This window comes from Neoarius graeffei, chromosome 19 (assembly GCF_027579695.1).
Source record: "Neoarius graeffei isolate fNeoGra1 chromosome 19, fNeoGra1.pri, whole genome shotgun sequence".
In the NCBI taxonomy this organism is placed as follows: Eukaryota; Metazoa; Chordata; class Actinopteri; order Siluriformes; family Ariidae; genus Neoarius; species Neoarius graeffei.
In genome coordinates this window covers 1673080-1690782 of record NC_083587.1, presented here as the reverse complement: position 1 = coordinate 1690782, position 17703 = coordinate 1673080, and the positions used below count along the sequence as shown (strand labels likewise).

Genomic DNA, 17703 nt, shown 5'->3' with positions numbered 1-17703 from the left:
CGAACCGCAGCGTTCGTGAGGAAAAGTCTCTGATCAGAATAAGATGCACAGCGCTTTTGAGTTAAAAAGGATTCAATCGCTTCTTAACTTTTAACTGCCTGGGCTGCAGTCGTGACGTCACTTCTAATGCAAGTAAACCGGTTGTAACTCAGGTTGGGTTTAAAGATCGCGCGACTCTAGAGTTTACCTTTGCCAAGGGTAAGAAAGAAAATCGCGCTGAGTGATGGATCTTGCAAGAAAGAAGACGTCTTTTTGGGGTGGAGAGCGCGCCTCTTTATACATCCAGATCCATCGGAAGCTAGACGTGAGAGACAAAATGGAAGAGCTTCCGCTTGGATTTATGCGTGCATGTTGGACTGACGTAGATGATCCCGCCCACGCGTGACGTGAGTCACACGGAAGTTGCCTGGGAATTGTAGTTCTGACAGAAGATGGCGGTATGATACCTACACTATCCCAACTGACTATGGGCGAGAGGTAGGGTACACCCTGGACAAGTCACCAGATCATCACAGGGCTGACACATAAAGACAAACAAACATTCACACCTACAGTCAATTTAGAGCCACCAATTAACCTAACCTGCATGTCTCTGAACTGTGGGGGAAACCAGAGCACCCAGAGGAAACCCACACTTGCACAGGGAGAACATGCATACTCCACACAAAAAGGCCCCCATCGGGCACTGGGCTCAAACTCAGAACATTCTGGCTATGAGGCAACAGTGTTAACTGCTACACCACCGTGCCACCTCCAATTATGGTTTCACTCTTGTATTTGCAAGGTACCGTTTGATCACTTGAAGGAGGTCTGGCATGTTTTACACTGAACAGATTGTGGAACTTTTTGAATAAATGTTCATAAACATATATGATTATTTTAGAATTTCATACAGTGATTGAGATTATGGATTCACACTCCAGGTTGGTGATGTCAAAATTCTCTGAAACATGCCACAAACTTGTTAGCATCAACGTTAAAATGACAGTGATTGAGATTATGGATTCACACTCCAGTAAATGTGCTAAAATCTGGGTAACGTTCAGAGATATATTGCAGTACTCAGACAAGTTAGTAGCAGAAAATACAGAGATGAGAATATAGTTTGTCCTCTTCCAACAATGATTCAGAAACTTGTGGAAAGACTTTGCAGCTTTCACTGATATTTCTTCCATATTGCGTTCAAATACTCTCCCAACTGAGCTGCTTTGCCCAAAAATCAGTAATTTATGAGGCAAAAATCAGATGCTTGGTCCAGGGGCAAGGTGAATCCAATTTTACCCTACAACCACATTTGTAGAACAAGCCCCACCCTGCCACCATCAGAGCTCTGTTCTAATGCTCCCCAAGCCACCACGTTGCACCCAATCCACACATTTTTTTTAACTGCATGGACCAAAATTCACAGCCATGACCCATTTTCATCTTTAAGAAAAGTTATTTCTTTGTCCATCATTCAAAGTGGGCAAAAGGTTTAAAGGTTCCACTGAGAATTGGACTTGGATGACTGGATTCAAAGGCCAGAGTGCTAACCGTTACACCATGGAACCAAGTTATGCTCTGCTTTTAATTTTAAGAAGATGAATACAGACCCAGGGCATTGCTAGACATAAAGCAGTACTGGGGCACAGCGCCCCCCCCCCCCCCCACACACACACACACACGCACACATCAAAGGTTTATGGTAATTATTGATCATAGACATATAAACATAGATGCAGCATTGAGCTGGTGGCCCTGTTGCTGGGATACGTCAGAGTGTACGCCAGATTTGATGTGGCAAATCTTCCCCGTAAATCAAGTAAATGGACTGAACTTCATAAAGCCCCTTTCTACAAAAATATTTAACTCGATGCCTTTTATTCACCCATTAAGACACACACGTATATATTTGGGAAACAAACAGGCATCAAAACAACACATATAACTTTTAATGTGATGGTTATAAATAGTGTGCGAAATACCCTGTACACTGCAAACTAGTGACAGATACGCGATAGATAGCTCAGGTAAGCTAATCAGTCAGCATACCGTAGCAAGCTACCAAAACCTGAGGCCACAATAACCAACCTACAAGACTGAATATGATAAATGATGGAAATAGTGGAAAAACTGGAAATAGTGAATGAAAATAAAAATTTACTGTTTTATTTATTGAGTCACCACACAGACCTACTCTTGTTGAATAAAGTGAGCTGAATGACCGCCAAACTGAGTTCAGCCAGGTTCTAATGTCATACCAAAACAAAATACATCACTGATTCCTTCGCATTCAGAAAGGTTAAAAACGTTCATCATACGTTCAAAAATGTTCATCATAGTGTGGCACTGTATTATCTAATTCTCACTGCTTATAACTATACACCTACCCGGTGGAGATGAGCTGGGAAACTGAAGACTGAAGGAACAGCTCCCTCTCTGATCCTGACTGTCTGACCTGTTCTGTCAAAATCCTTCATATTAGCCACAAAGTCAGAAAAATCTGTTCGTAAAATTACGTTATAATGACCAAATACAATGAAAAGTATTTTTCCAGTCTCACCTGTGAAAGGTAATCCCGTGTGATCTCGTTTGGATGGTAAACCTGTTGGTACAGTTAAACGCAGCACATGAATGAGGCATCTTTATTCTCAGCTACTGTCTAGACGCTATACCAGAGACGGTTGAAGAATCTCCACTTTGCCACATCCAATATGGCGGCAAGGATGACATGTGATTCTACGCAGAATGCGGCATCTATGTTTATATGTCTATGATTATTGATTTTCACTCTGGCAAGATTGCATAGTTTTTGTAGCTTATATAAATGCTAGTATGCACTTTCTTTTGAGTGCTACGGTATTCTGTTGATTAGAACTCACTAATTACTTTTTACAATGCAGTGAACTTACTGAAGGTTGACAGCCATAAATCAAATGCATACAGCATCAACAACTAGCATTGCTCTTGCCAGCTGACAGAGCATAGCTCAATGATGATAATATTAATGTACATCTAGATCATCTTACCTCCCTCCACCTTATCCTCATCTCTCCTTACTGCTTCTCTCCCTGCCTCTGTTTTGGATGAAGAATTTCCTGATGTCCATCTGCAGAGGTAATTCAGTAATGTTTAGTGGTATAGGACATACAGTACAGTTTCACTTAAAAATACACACTTTTGCTGCGTGAACTTGCGTGGCGTCACTGTACATTCCTTTTTGCATGCTTGGCTGCATGTGCGTTCCCTACATCCACATGGATGTGCACAGATACATAGAATGTGTGTCTTATATTTAGGGACAGAAAGTTGCCTACATTGATGCACCTTGAACTAGAAAATCACCCACTCTATTCCAGATATTATCGATCAAAATTAACCATAGGCTATTTTCAGGCTATACTATCTTTACTTTTAAGCTCATGGTCATTATAAGGGCCATCCTATATATACATGCTATAATGATATAATCTGTTTTTGTTTTTTTCAGGACAGTCTAGGTTATGATAATATTTGCATATTTACATCAGACTTTTCTATCAAGGAAAAACATTTTGCATTTCTGAATTCTCCATGTTCTTGAATGTATGCCACTATAGGAAGCATAGCAACCAAAATATATTTTCATACTTGTGTGAATTGATTGTAAACTGGCAACATAAATATTATGATAGTGGGATAGCCTACTGTATAAAGGAAAGGCAAAAGGCCCAGATGAATACTACTTTATACCATTCGAAATGGTGGTTGGTGTGTGTGTATATATATATATATAATCAGCTGGATAGTACAGTGGTAATGCTCACTGATTACGACGCAGGAGATCGGGGTTCGAATCCCGGTCGGGGCAAAACATCATCCAGTAAGGGTCCTTAGGCAAAACCCCTCATGATATATCAGCCTACCTCAGGAATGAGTGAAAACATAACTGATAGAGGCTCATACCGGCTCAGACGTTGCCTGGGTCGTCAGTTGCTAGGGAACCAGGGCAAACTGATGAGAAATGGGCTACTGGAACAAGACATCAATGGACGAGGACAGAAAATACGGATTTGCTGGAATGCTACTATACAAGCAATCCCAGAGAGAGGGGATACATGCAGAGAATGTGGGACCATTGGATACTTCGAAACCCACAATCAAGGCTAACAAAGAAACAGCTATTAGCCCAGTGTTCCAACATCCATAATCGAAATCTGCTATCACAACTAGAGATTAATGAAATACAACAACGATGCTATGGCAAGGGGGAGCCAGGAAGACAGGTCAGCGGGGAGATGTCATCATCCCCACAACCAGAGATTGGGTACCAAGCCCCAACAGCTAACAGCCTCAACACAAGAGCTGCTGACCTGAGAAGGAAGATCGTGACCCAACTGGAAACCTGGAGCCCCCGACAAATACTGAAGCTGAGTTGCCAAGTACCTTCAGAAGATCTACTAGTAGATGTGAATGCTGCTCTGAAGACAATCTCCATAAGAACCATCACTGAGACCAACAAGCTGATACACAGTACAGCAACAGTAATCATGGAGATGCTTGGACACAAGGTGGGCTCGGGACATAACAAACAGTATCCACCATGGAAGAGACGATTAGAGGCCAAGATAAAGGCAGCAAGGAGAGAAGTTAGCCAGCTAGCTGAACTACAGAAAGGGAACATGGTGAATAAAGGGGCGCCCAGGAAGTACAACTCACTCTCCATACCAGAGGCACTCGAAACTGCCAAACAGCGACTAACAGCTCTGGCCACCCGGTTGAGGAGATACACCAAGGAAGGAGAGGCCAGGAGAATAAACAAGCTGTTCTCCACTGAACCAGCCAAGGTGTACTCTCAGTGGCAGGGGAACAACAACCGGTCAGACCCACCAAGAGCTGAGGTGGAAAAATACTGGAAAGACATATGGGAAAGAAAGGCATCACACAACACCGATGCCCAATGGTTAGTGGACCTAAGAGCTGACCACAGCAACCTCCCAGAACAAGAACCAGTAACCATCTCAATGGCAGACGTCCAAGAAAGAGTGTCAAAGATGAAGAGCTGGACAGCACCAGGCCCCGATATGATCCATACGTACTGGCTGAAGAAGCTAACTGCACTCCATGAACGCCTAGCAGCACAGATGAACCAGCTGCTGAGGGATGGAACCCACCCAGAATGGCTAACCCAAGGCAGGACAGTCCTAATCATGAAGGACCCCCAGAAGGGACCCATCCCATCCAACTACCGGCCAATTACCTGTCTCTGCACAACATGGAAGGCCCTGTCAGGCATCATTGCGGCAAAAATGAGTAAGCATGTGGCTCAATACATGAGCGACGCACAGAAAGGAATTGGCAGTAACACCAGAGGAGCCAAGCACCAGCTACTGGTCGATAGAACAGTCGCCCGAGACTGTAAGAAGAGACGGACCAACCTGTGCACTGCCTGGATTGACTACAAGAAAGCCTATGACTCAATGCCACACACATGGATACTGGAATGTCTGGAACTGTATAAGATCAACAGGAACCTAAGGACCTTCATACAGAACTCAATGGAAATGTGGAAGACAACCCTAGAGGCCAACTCAAAACCCATTGCCCAAGTCAACATCAAGTGCGGCATATACCAAGGAGATGTGCTATCACCACTGCTGTTCTGCATAGGCCTGAACCCCCTCAGTCAGATCATCACGAAGAGCGGCTACGGGTACCGATTCCGTAGTGGGGCAACAATCAGCCACCTGCTCTACATGGATGACATCAAGCTGTATGCCAGGAATGAGCGAGAAATAGACTCGCTGATCCACACCACCCGGATCTACAGCGATGACATAGGGATGTCATTCGGATTGGACAAGTGTGGCCGGATGGTCTCAAAGAGAGGCAAGATGATCCGGACTGAAGGGATTGACCTACCAGAGGGCAACATAGGTGATATCCAAGACAGCTACAAGTACCTTGGCATCCCACAGGCTAATGGAAACCATGAAGAGGCCACAAGGAAGTCAACCACAGCCAAATACCTCCAGAGAGTAAGGCAGGTCCTGAAAAGTCAGCTGAATGGTAAAAACAAGGTCCGAGCCATCAACATGTACGCACTACCAGTCATCAGATACCCCGCTGGTATCATAAACTGGCCAAAGGAGGAGATAGAAGCCACAGATATCAAGACTAGAAAGCTCCTCACCATGCATGGAGGGTTCCACCCCAAGTCCAGCACCCTGAGACTATACACTAAGCGGAAAGAGGGAGGCCGAGGGCTAGTGAGCGTCAAGACCACGGTCCAGGATGAAACATCGAAAATCCGAGAATACATCAGAAAGATGGCCCCAAAGGATGAACTGCTAAGTGAATGTCTCAGGCAGCAGAACCCTGATGAGAGTGCAGAGGAGGAGGAGGAACAGACAACCTGGAGAGACAAACCCCTACATGGCATGTACCACCGTCAGATAGAGGAAGTGGCTGATATCAAGAAATCCTACCAGTGGCTGGATAATGCAGGACTGACAGACAGCACAGAGGCACTAATCATGGCAGCACAAGAACAGGCCATAAGCACAAGAGCCATAGAGGCCAGGATCTACCAGAGTAGATCAGACCCAAGATGCAGACTGTGCAAAGAAGCCCCTGAAACAGTCCAGCACATAGTAGCAGGGTGTAAGATGCTAGCTGGATCAGCGTACATGGAGAGGCACAACCAAGTGGCTGGGATAGTATACAGGAACATCTGCAACCAGTATGGAATAGAAATACCCAAGTCCCAATGGGCCATACCACAGAAGGTGGCTGAGAACAACAGGGCCAAGATTCTGTGGGACTTCAGCTTCCAGACTGACAAACAGATCCTGGCTAACCAACCGGACATAGTGGTGGTGGACAAAGAGCAGAAGAGGGTGGTGGTGATAGATGTGGCGATCCCAGCTGACGCCAACATCAGGAAGAAGGAACATGAGAAACTTGAGAAGTATCAAGGGTTGAAAGAGCAGCTGGAACGGATGTGGAAGGTCAAGGGTTGCGTGGTCCCCGTGGTAGTGGGGGCACTTGGGGCAGTAACCCCCAAACTGGGAGAGTGGCTCCAGCAAATCCCAGGAACAACATCTGAAGCCTCAGTCCAGAAGAGCGCAGTCCTAGGAACATCGAAGATACTGCGCAGAACCCTCAAACTCCCAGGCCTCTGGTAGAGGACCCGAGCTTGAGGATGACATGGATACCACCCCCCCGCCGGGGGTGAGAAGGAGATTTTTTTTTATATATATATATATATATATATTTTACTGATTTGGTGTTCAGCTTTCACAGTTATGATAAAGCAGTGTCTCTTTGTAATTGTCATCTTTGTAACCTCACTTGGTAAGCACAAGGCTAAATAATGGCAATAAATAGGCACATACTTTCACTTTTCACTGCTGGAATGCAACAGCCAGGAATTTGTTCAGATTCACCTCCAAAACTAAATCGCTCATAAAACAACTTTTTCTGGTTCTAACAGAACCAATTAGGACCATATACACCCTTTCTATTTTGTGCTACAGCATTCAGTAGAGTTGTTAGCAGAGCAATCTTAGCTTTTTGCATGAGCTTGACAAAATCCTGAATGGTCATCCTAGAGATTGGAGTCCAGATTGGAGCAGATGTTACCTGCCCCAACAGGCAGGTAACATCTCTGCAGACCTATCACACCCTGGTCACAATATGTTTAATCTTCTCACCTCAGGGAGGCGATATAGATCACTCTATGCAAAAACAACCAGACACAAGAATAGTTTTTTCCCTCAGACTGTCTCTGTGATGAACAGCTAAAATCCAGACTCATATATCAGTAATATCACTTGCAAAATATCTGCACACTCATACTGTCATTCTGTGCACACTGTCTCATCTGATTATCTCGAGCCGCTTTATCCTTCTACAGGGTCGCAGGCAAGCTGGAGCCTATCCCAGCTGTCTACGGGCGAAAGGCGGGGTACACCCTGGACAAGTCGCCAGGTCATCACAGGGCTGACACATAGACACAGACAACCATTCACACTCACATTCACACCTACGGTCAATTTAGAGTCACCAGTTAACCTAACCTGCATGTCTTTGGACTGTGGGGGAAAACGGAGCTCTGTGCACACTGTATACTTTATATTTATCTACTTCATACTTGACTTACTTGGATTACTTTGCACTATGCACCTATTGCACCATTTTTTTTGTTTGTTTGTTTGTTTGTTTTGTGTATATGCTTTTTTATCTGTTTTGTACTATGAGAGCTAAGTGAAACTGGAGTCAAATTCCTCATGTGTGTCCACATACCTGGCAATAAAAGTGATTCTGAAAATTTCTGCATTAGACTGTGCAAAAAGCCAAAAGCATTATCTTGCTGTCTGACCTCAACATGATTTGAACACGCAACCTTCTGATCTGGAGTCAGATGCGCTACCATTGCGCCATGAGGTCTAAGCTGACATAAAGAAGCCCATACCAGCAAGGTACAAAGTTGGCATCGCTCTGAACTCAAGCTTTTTCAGAGGATGAGCTCAATGGGCCAGTTGTTCAAAGGTAATCTTAGCAGATTTTGGTAATCGGATTGGATCAAATCTTGAAAATAGGTTGTTCAAAAGAGAAAGTAGGATTCTGAAATCTGATCCGATCATGTAATCCAATTCTAGTTTCAATCTGGATCAAACCTTCAGTTTGTGTTGTTCAAAACTTTTCAGAAGGATCTGGCTAACTTTAATCCAAAAAACCAAGATTATCCTGATCCCAACAGGGGGTAGGATTTCAAGGTGGATATCAGGTAGAAAATGTAGTAAAACTTCAAAAATTGGTCCAATAATACAACTGCATTATTTAGTGATACTTTTATTTATGTTTTGCACTTGACTTGTTTAATCAATACAGTGATAAAGTAGAAGTAGACATAGGCTACCAATTAAGCCTTTCAGTATTGTATTAAATATATATATATATATATATATATATATATATATATATATATATATATATATATATATATATATATATATTTTTTTTTTTCCCCAAACAGAATTCATTAACAAACTAAAATACATTATATTTTTCTGTCATTGACCATTGTAGCCTATATTAATTTCAAAGAAACAATCAGAGATGACACTATTCTTTAAATTCGTTTCTTAAGACAAGGATTTTTTAAGATGTTACCTTGACAGTTTCGGCGATAAACTTCCGCCTTCTTCAAAACAGTCACCAGATGTCGAGTGGTGACGTGCCTTATCAGCTGATGTTACACTACGGAGGCATGAACGTCCCACCCAATTTGACAGGTAGTTCACGCCTCCTGCTGTCAGGTCGATCCTCCAGGACGGCGCTCCAGGTGTGTGACAGCGCGTACGCTCCCTCATCCCGGTTCATCGTTCTCTGTGCACGCTTTCGTATCTCCACTGCCTCTAAAATCCAATGCTGGAATCTATTTTCTTCACTGATAAGGCACGTCACCACTCGACATCTGGTGACTGTTTTGAAGAAGGCGGAAGTTTATCGCCGAAACTGTCAAGGTAACATCTTAAAAAATCCTTGTCTTAAGAAATGAATTTAAAGAATAGTTTCAATAGGTAGACATAATGAACTTTTACTACAAATCAGAGATGACAGATGCCATCAAAAATAATTTCTAACAATTGCATCCCTTACTACACATCCAGTCTGTCCCACATTCTGACAAAATGCCAGAAGTTGGTCTGGTTCTTCAACAGGCTCAGGTGCATCATAAACGTTGTCACAGAGAGGCACATTGCGTCTGGTAGCGATGTTGTGTAGGACAATACATGCAAGTATTATGTTACATGCTACCTGTGGTTTCACTCGTAAGTAGTTAAGGCATGCAAAGCGTCTCTTTAGAACTCCATTTAAACGCTCAATTGAGCATCTTGTTTTGCAATGAGCAGTGTTGAAGCATGCCTGAGCAGGTGTGGCTGCTGCAAGAAAAGGAGTCATTAGCCATGGTAGGAGTGGATAGGCACTGTCTCCTAATATTATGCCATCCGGTCGGTTAGTTTGGAGCTCTCTGTATAAAGCACTCTCCCTCAGGATACGTGCATCATGAACAGACCCAGGCCACTTCACAACACAGTTTGTGATGATTAGGTCAGCGTCACCCACAAGTTGAATGTTGATACTACGCCTCCCCTTTCGGCTGATGTACTCCCAATCCCTTTCATGAGGTGCTTGGATATGCACATGAGTGCAGTCAATAACCCCAATAGTATTGGGCATGTTCCCCAAAAGAAAAAACTTGTGCTTGGTCTGTGCAATCTGGTCATCCTTTGGAAATGAAACAAACTGATTGACCAGGCTGGCCAATGCAATTGACACAGCTTTCACTACATCACTCACAGTTGACTTGTCTACTCCTATATTGTCACCAACAACTTGGTAGAAAGTCCCAGATGCATAGAAGCGCAGAGCAATGAGGACCTGTTCTTCCACGGACAGACTGTGACTCCTTCGGGTTGTCCGTTGAAGTTTTGGCCTGACAAGGTCTGCAATGTACATAATATCTGCATTCCCAAAGCGAAAGCGAGCATACATTTCTTCAGTGGTGTATTGCTCGAGTAGTTTTGCATGCTCAACATACACCCTTTGATGGTATCCTCTTTCTCCAACATGGTGGTAGCGATGGACAATACCTGCCATTTCAGTGTCTCTCTGTAAGTCCTCTGAGAGAGGCTGAATATAAGATGGTTGTCAAATACCCACCTACTCATTAGTTGATGTCCTTCAGCTTGTGTTCAGTTACATCAATCATGTCCAAAGCCTATGAATACTCTGTTCACTGCAACAGATGAGGTGGAATCATGGACTCAAAAGGATCTAATTTCACTGTTGCAGAAACGCATGCACTGCTGGAGGGTGTTAAGCACCATTATGCCTCAATAATAGGAAGTCCTAGTTCAGGTGCAATAGTAACTAACAAAAAGAAGAAAGACATTTGGATTGAAATCAGCTAGAATGTGAATGCAATGGGCTCTGGCCAGAAGAGGACCTTGGATCAAGTGAAATTTAGATGGAAGAATCTGAGGGCCAGAGCAACAAAGGACCTTGCTGAAGTAAAAAACACCCAAACGGGCAACAAACCCTTTAAGAAAGGTGAATACACAGATGTGGTTCTGGACATTATTGGAGGTGAGAACTCTAATGCTCTGCATGGGATTCAAGGTGTTGTAGGGGATGGTGAGCCAACTGTAGAGGAAAGTGAGCCAGTTCCCCTTAATGAGGAGGAAACAGTTATTCTAGATCTCAGCCCTGTTACGGAAGAACAACCTGTATCCTCACAGTTAGAGCCAGCAGTCACAGGAGCTCAGAAAATATCCTTGAAGCGTCCTTTGCCAAATAAGAATGATGATGCCTATCAATTACTACTTAAAAGAGAAACTGAAAGGGCAGAAACACAGATACTCCTGGCAGAGGAACAAATCAAACTGACCAAACTGCAGCAAACCAAAGCAAAACTTCAGATCCTCATCCTGAAAGCAGGCCTTGAAAATGCTAGTCTTCCCTCCTCATCTGAAGAAGAACCCTGTGAATAGGACATTTTTTTTTTTAATTTAAGATATTTTCAAAATAGTCACAATGTATTTGTTAATGTATTTTTTTATTTGTTGTTGCTCAGATGAGGTTGTAAAAGCAATTATGAACGAAAGTGGATCTTTTTGTGGGTTATTTTTGTGTTTTGTCTCAAAATAAAATACATTTAAGTGACCCCATATTGGCTCTTCCACCTGTTCTTTACATACCTGGTAGCCCACATTGTGATATGCTGTCCCATTTAGAGCATTGATTATCTGGATTAGGTAATCTTGAAAACGGTGTATCTGAATTAGCGTGATCCAATCCAATGTTGCTTTGAAAAACCGGCATAAAAGTAAGAAGGATTACCTGATCCTGGATAGCAAAAAATGTGATTTGGAAATACGGATCATTTTGATCCAGATAAAATTTTTTGAACAACTGGCCCAATATGAAAGCATAACCTGGCTGGATTCCCCTTCTCAATATATCCAGGGATCTTTCCAAGATCATATAGGTAGTAGTTCTCACCTCAGTGTGAGAGTATAGGCTGTGGACAACTTTTGCTCAACTTAAGCACTCATCATCCAATGTGACAAGCCCAAGGTGTCAACTAACTTTCAGTTAACTTCACATTTTATACGAATCCTTATTGTCACTATTTGTGTCACATGATGGGCAATCAGTGGAAAAGTTGGTTTTTGAGGGTGCCCTGTTTTGAGGGTTCAAAGGAAAGGTACATTACAACATTTCTGAATGCGACAAACAGCAGATGGTATGAGCAGGGCATTAATTGAATCAGAGGAACCTGTTCAAAATGTGTGTCCAAAGTCCTGACATGCTTTGACTCTTACAGAAACAGAAAAGCAGAGCCTGGAAAGCTCAGTCAGGAGCGCATCAGTGTTTTAATCTGATGGTCCAATGATGAATTCTGTCTTTGTCAGAGGAACAGACTTGCTTTTCAGTCAATTGGTCTCCTTATTCCCAAAAGACAAGTATGGTTGAAAATGGAGTTGCTTGTAAAAGGAGTCCAATACCATGACAAGAAAGGGTTCCTTGAACCAAGATAAGACTTTAGAATGACTGTTATAAAGCAGACTCATGGTTGTAACCTTTTCCAAGTGACCTGATGGTCAATCTTCTTCATGTTCGAAAAGAAAATATGTCCTATGGTTCAGTACAGCTCACCTTACAGCCTGCACAGCTCAGTTGATAGGACTAAGGTTCAACATTCTTTGAGTTAACTATATCATTTTGCAGGTTAAACAAGTACTTTTTTATCATTATTTGTGCCAGATGATGGGCAATCATTTGGAAAAGGTGGCAGAGCGCTGAGATATACAGAGACAACATGTGAGTTATACAGAGACAAGATGACAACTTGTTGGCTTGAACTTTCAGAAAAGGTTCTTGTTGGCAAGAAACTTTTGATCTGGAGTCATGCTGGAAACATTTTCCAAGTGACCTGATGATCAAAATTCTCCATGTTCTAAAAAAAAAAAATACATGCCTTATGGTTCAAATACAGCTCAGTAGATAGGACCAAGTTTCAACATTCTTCGAGTTACCTATACCTTTTTCTGAAGTGAGGACATCTTTCAACAAGGCCACTGAAACCTGTGTTTTGAAAGCTAACTCTGACAAAGCTTGAAGCTTCTGCTCACAGTCTGACCGTGGGTTATGACCAGCAACCCTTTGAGAGAGGGAAAATTTTCTTACAGATAGCATCTGTATGATATGTATGTGTGTGTGTGTGAGAGAGGGACTTTGCTGTGTGGTGCAACAGGAACCACCTGCAGCTCAACACCTCGAAGACCAAGGAGCTGGTCATTGACTTTGGGAGGTCCAGACCAAGGTCACACCCAGTTCTGATTGAGGGAGTTGAGGTGGAGGCTGTGGATTCCTACATGTACCTCGGGCTGTGGCTGGACAGCAAGCTGGACTGGACTTGCAACACCAATCACTTATACAGGAAGGGACAGAGCAGGCTATACTTCCTTAGGATGCTGCGGTCCTTTAATATCTGCAGGAAACTCCTGTGGATGTTCTATCAGTCTGTGGTCGTCAGTGTCCTGTTTTACACCGTGGGGTGCTGGGGGGGCAGCACATCCAAGAAGGACACATCTAGGCTGGACAAACTGATCAGGCACGCCGGCTCTGTAGTCGGCATGAAGCTGGAATCTCTGGTGACGGTGGCAGAGAAGAGGACTATGGACAAACTATTGAACATCATGGAAAATATCAGTCACCCTCTGCACACCATCATCAGCAACCAGAGAAGCCTGTTCAGTGACAGAATGCTCCTTCCCAAGTGCAGGACAAACAGACTTAAAAACTCCTTTGTCCCTCACGCCATCAGACTGTACAACTCCTCTCTGGGGGGGAGGAGGGGTAACAGGAGGACAGAGGATGGGAAGGAGCAGTAGCCTAGCCTAACAATAAGCAATACTGGACAATGTGCAATATAATGTGCATATCTTTTTCTTTTTATATTTGTATGTGTAAATACTTAATTTAATTTGTCCAGAAGTTTTTTCTCTATTTTCTATTCTCTCTTTATCCTGTAATGATGCTGCTGGAATCTTAATTTCCCTGAAGGATCCCTCCCAAAGGGATCAATAAACTTCTATCTAATCTAATCTAATCTAATCTAATCTAATCTAATCTAATCTAATCTAATCTAATCTAATCTAATCTAATCTAATCTAATCTAATCTAATCTAATCTCCACTCAGTCCTGCATGCTTTTGGTCATGATATCACTCCTGCAGTCCCTTAGAAATGGGACAGTGTAAAGTTGATTTAAACTCGAATAAAAATCAAACCTGTGCATAGATGTGAACTTTGCCATGGAGAAATCAGCTGAGTGGAACAAGAGATATCATGTCTTATTATGGATGAGAAGATTCTAAGTTTGGATGGCATGGCTCTCCTTTATCCCATGCAGTGTTCTGGATAATACATTTACTAACCACAACAAAGTTCTAACTGCGAGCCACACAACTAAACAAAATAAAAATTGACAGTTACTTTTCCGGAAAACTCCTGGGTTCTCCTGGGTGTAAAGGTGGCCTTTAAACTTTAACACTGTCCCATATGGTCTAGTGGTCAGGATTCCTGATTTTCACTCAGGTGGGATGGGTTCAACTTCTGGTATGAGAATGTGTCTTTGTTGTGTCACCCTAGTTGCAAGTCATGTGACCTTGAGTGAAATCTTCATTTCATAGGCTCTCACTTTTATCAGTCCTTTTTTTTGCCAGGTGTCATGATGGGACAAGAAGTCTGATGACAGAGCAGAAGATTCCAGGATTGACTTCTGGCTTACTTTCAGATGGACTCCAATCTCTATGATGAGCATCTATTTTTTCAGCTTCATGCTGCAAGATAAGATTGCTCTGCTAACAACTCTTTCACCAAATTATCATTCATAACAACATAATGTAATATGTTTCCAAAATTTGCCCATTGCTCTGGCTGAAAAAAATGCCTCAGCATACTGCTTGAGATGCTTTCAGAACACAGGTTTTAGTGGGCTTCTTGAATAATGCCCTAGATTCAGAATGTTTGAACCATAGAATTTTCTGTTTAAGTGCTGTGATTCAAATCAATGTCAAATCACCAGGAAGTAATTCAAATGAATGTGACAGAATCAGGAAGTGGTTTAAATTAGTGTCATTAATCTGGAAGTTATTCAAACTGAAATAATAAAATGACTATTAATTCAAATTGATGTTATAGCAGCAATCATAAATTCAAATAAATATTACAAACCCAGGAAGTAATTCAAATAAATATCTTAGGATCACAATTAATTCAAATTAATCTGAATGGAACAAAAAGTAATTCAAATTAATGTATAGAATCAGAAAAGAGTAAAACAGTGGTGAGGCACTGCAGTCAGTTCCGTAATCAGGTGGGTATCTACTTCATCGGATGCTTCAGCGCAACCCACTACGTCCTCCAGAGGTGCACTGACTGAGTTAGTTTACTTAGCCCAGAACTGCTAGCTCTCCCATTGCTGTTCTCTCTTAACCCACAACCAGTGAGAGACTGACTCAGTCTGTCTACTGATGTCAGATATGGCTTTCCTGCGGGTTGATCCTGTGATGCCCAGGATGCTGAGTGCTTTCCACAAGGATTGACCAACAAATCCTCTGCACCCTACTTCTACTGGCAGGTTCCACATTTTCTATCCTTTCTGCTGGCACTCTTCTAGTATAGTGACTGGTATTTAGCCCACTTCCTCTCGTGTGCCTCTTCAATGTGTTCTTACCATGGTACAGTCAGTTCAAACACCATAAGCTGCTTTGTTGACCTTGAAAACAGCAGTGCATCTGTCTTAGCCTTGTTGTGGCGATATCCAAAGGAAACTTCAGTTGTTCTTTCAGATCAGTTTAGGAGTGTGATTGGACACCAACTATCTAAATTTTCTTTATCTTTATTTTGTTTCAGGATCAGAGTGATGCTTGAGTCATCATTGTTGGAAGAGCTTCACTGTCAGTGCTTTCTGAGAAGATGTTCACTAAAAAGGGAGACAGTTGTTCATCAAACTTTTTATAAAACTCTGAGGTTAAACCATCACATCCTGGACTTTTTTTTTAAGATGATGAATTACTTTTATCATCTCATCAAGGGAGATGCTACAGTCATAGGTATCCCTATCTTCTGAGGAAATAATTTTACACTGGCTGATTGAATCTATAAATGAGTTGGTAGCTGCTTCAGAATATTTAGACATGTATAAGTTGTTATAAAAACTGTGGCAAATGTAAGCTATATCCTTAGGATCATCAAATATTTGCTTATCCCTTTTAAGTTTATCAATTGTGGCGAGCACAGCCCTATTTCTTTCCAGTCTAAAAAAAAATAGTCTGAGTTTTGTTCACCCCCCTCTAACCACTTGGTTCTAGATCAAATACATGCTCCTTCACCTCTTTCCTGATAAAAATCATCTAGTTTATGATTATTTTTTAATGTTATGTATTCACATCTCTCCCTATCAGTTAGGTCCTCCCTTTGAGAAAGAGAAGCGAGCTGCACAATAACATCATCTTCAAATGCTCTTTTTTGCTTGGCTAAATTCACACTAAACCTTCTGAAAAACATCCCCAATTCATATTTTAGAAGTTCCCACTTCCTCCCATAAGATTTCTGGGATTTTGCATTAGTCCAATGAATTTTGATTAAATCTTTGACATGCTCTTTGGCTTGTGTTAAGTTCAGGAGAGAAATATTCAATTTCCGAAATAAGGCTTTCGGACTTGCTGAGTGACCTCCAGACAGTGATATTGATAAATGGATCGCTCTGTGATCAGTCAGAGGCCATCTATCTAAGACATTGTTTCATGCTATGTTAAAATCCCCCCCGATTAAAGAGGCATTAGGATATTTGGTAAACCAGTCAGAAATTTTCTCTTCTAAAGTATCAAAGAGGGTGGCATTCTCCATAAAAGAGTGGTATCCATAGATAATAATGTTAAAATTATTTATGGCTATTATCAATATAATAAAGTGACCTGAGGAATCTATATTGGTCTCAATAATATTCCCATTAAAGTTATATTTAAAAATTCCTACTCCAGCTGAATGCTCAGATCCGTGACCTAACCATATATCATTTCCCCACTGTGACCTCCAAAAGCTTAAATCACTGGGTGTTGAGTGACATTCTTGAAACAACTAAAAATCTGCCTTGTACGTCTTTACAAACAAAAATAATACCTTACATTTCGTATTATCTTTAAGACCCCTAGCACTGATAGACAACAAAGACAAAGACATGAAATAATAATATGAAAAAATTCTGAAAACTAGAGAATTTCAACTTTTTCTCACAACACTTGATGCAAATGAACTCTACAACAGATCAATGAATCTATAGCCTGAGTAATAAGGGCAAGTAGGTCAATACATATACGCTAACTTATCTTCAATAAGTATAAATTCAACCATGAGGAAGAAATCCAAACACTATTTAACCTTCTCAGAAAAAATAGAATATCATATAATTTGAATATATAAGTAACACATTGATAGAGTTTTCAAACAAAGAAATTTTTTTCTCCTTCTTTCATTTTAAGTGACACCAAATCATGAAAGGAATGCACCACCACCTGGTGACTAACAGTATAGCATGCAAACCAAAGATTCAAAGTTTTAAATGAGAAATATTGATATTGCTAAGGGGTGGTGTAGTGGTTAGCG

General features: G+C 41.7%; 1 protein-coding gene and 1 non-coding gene across 2 annotated transcripts in view; both read right to left on the bottom strand.

The window, feature by feature from the left end:
• LOC132867784 (histone H3-like) overlaps positions 1 to 17703 on the bottom strand; it is a 1068851-nt gene that overhangs the window by 47350 nt on the left and 1003798 nt on the right. The gene's annotated exons all lie outside the window — the stretch shown is intronic.
• On the bottom strand, positions 8338 to 8409 carry trnaw-cca (transfer RNA tryptophan (anticodon CCA)). The gene has a single exon. It is a non-coding gene; the product is annotated as a tRNA-Trp (tRNA).